Source organism: Helobdella robusta (assembly GCF_000326865.2).
Source record: "Helobdella robusta unplaced genomic scaffold HELROscaffold_233, whole genome shotgun sequence".
Classification (NCBI taxonomy): Eukaryota; Metazoa; Annelida; class Clitellata; order Rhynchobdellida; family Glossiphoniidae; genus Helobdella; species Helobdella robusta.
In genome coordinates this window covers 12,542-15,191 of record NW_008704233.1, presented here as the reverse complement: position 1 = coordinate 15,191, position 2,650 = coordinate 12,542, and positions in this window count along the sequence as shown.

Sequence of the window (2,650 nt, the reverse complement as noted above, 5' to 3'; positions counted from 1 at the left end):
ATAGGCAGACGTTACGTAATAAACATACACTCACACAAACACACACACACACACAAGCACACACACAGATACACACACACGCACACACACAACCACACACACAAAAACACACAAACACACACAAAATAATTTAATATACATATGTTACATTTAACTCACACATACATTTAAACATACTAACACACTCACACACTCACATACACATACTTATTAGGTATGAATATATTTATTAATACACACAAAAACACATAAATACACACGTTCACACGTATGTCCTTGACCTATTCCAAAATTTAAAGCTTAAACTTAAAACTTCATATGAAAACCAGCCATTGATGTTTAATTGGATAATTTGATGAAACTGAATCAAGAAGGAGTGATTAATGTGCTACATGTAAATACAAGCCAGGACTCGCACACTCACACCCACTCACACTTACACATACACACACATACACACACTCACATACACTACACACAATTACAATGTCACACACATACACACATATAAACGTACGTTCACACACACGCACACACACACATACACACATATATACGCAGTACCATAAAAACTCACAAACGAGGCTCATTACTTATTTGAATATATTCATACTATTTGTATGTGGTTATTTCCATAGTAATATATCACTGTCACTCAGGACTTATTATTAACAAAAATTAATTTGGGTTTAGTAACAAACACACACTCACACACACACACACACGCGCACACACACAAACAAACAAAATATCATACACGCACATACACACACACACATATAAACACACAAACATACACAGGTAAACACACATACACAAACAGACACACATACGTACACAGGTAAACACACATACATACACAAGTAAACACACATACACACATGTTTATATACACACATAATAGCGTAAAACTAACAAAACACACAAGAGTGTGTGAATGAAAGTGTATGCGTTTCATATTTCAAACACCCATTAATCAAACCTCAATCTGACACATAAACATCTAGACTAGGCGGTTTTTTTTCCTACAATTTTTCGCAAACATCTTAGAAGCTAGAAATTGAAAATGAATCAATCGAATTTAACTCTACGTATTCTTAAATTCTGGTAACCATTTACATATAATTTATTTGTTTATTTAATTTTATATTATTTCATATTTATGATTATTATATATTTTTTTATTTATTTTTCCTTTATATTTTTTTTATTTATATTTATTTGTATCTATAAATACACTACAGGGCTAAACTTCCAAGCGAGAAGACCCCAGGTCAACAAAAGGGGCCGTAGACCCCAATTTATTTTGTGATACCCCCTCTATAGCCTATCTACTCCTAGGGCCCCATACTCATTTAGTGGTTTCATTTGTATCTGGTGTCTTTAGCTTTTTTGTTATCGGGAAAAGGGTTTTCATATAAGGAAAATATGTCTTGAAGTTATATTAATTATCTTTCTTAGGAAGGTTTATAATTTTTGCAGAAGCCATAAATTTGACCCTGGTTTACATCCGTTTTCATACTTTACAATTTTTCCACTTCATTTTTCCAAAATTGCAAGGCGATGCCGGGCAGTTTGTTAAACTTATGCCATCTGTAGATCAGATCAGAAATAAAAAAATAATTTGATGAATTGTTTTTGCAATAATATTACCTTTCATTTTTCAACTAGTTCAGTTTCTACTAACTGAAAGATAAAACACTCAGAATTATACATACGTCCTTAGTATACTAAAAGCTTTACTGATAGAGGCGTTCTGATGTTGCAGTAACCGGGGTTCAAATGCAGAGAAACGCCCGTATATCACATCCTCGTACGTTGAATCATTGCTATCCATGCGTACGGCGTGTGTGTTTTGCTAGCAGTATAATCTTTATAAATAGAAGATAATAAAGAAGTAAAATTTTTATAATTAGAAGATAATAAATTTTTTTGAATAGAAGATAATAAAGAAGATTGTTTGTCTAAGCCAGTTTTGTTTTTGTTCAAAATCTGCTCATATTCCACTACTTTGAATTTTTTATATGTTTAAAGCTGCTTATTTATCACTGAACTGACACTGATGATCGTTACAAGAAGTCTGGATTTCCTTTCGATTTCCAGATTGTTTCATTTCGTTGATTTCACTTTTCTGATTTGCATCGGTCGATTTGATGAAATAAAAATGTCTCGAATGTTGATAACATTGGTAAGTAAAACAATCAAAAAATGTATATATTACATAGTATAGTATTATTGTATAGTATATGTTATAGTATTATAATATAGTATATACATGCAGGCACATTAAACATTAGTTCTAGGGACACAAACAGACTAATAAGACCATAAAAATAATCTATCAGATACCAAAATGTCTAAAATAAATTTTGAAATCGCATATAGTAGCGCAGCTAGGAATGCATTGATACAGTGCAATGCAGTGCAGTGCATTCATGCATTGATGAAGTAGTAGTAGTAGTAGTAGTAGTAGTAGTAGTAGTAGTAGTAGTAGTAGTAGTAGTAGTAGTAGTAGTAGGTGAATGAATGCACTGCTCATTCACCTGAGCTATCTCCAACGTCTAACCTTTATGGGGAATATTGATCTGTATGTGGTGCTTGAATCTACAGTACAGAGAGAGAGAGAGAGAGAGAGAGAGAGAGAGAGAGA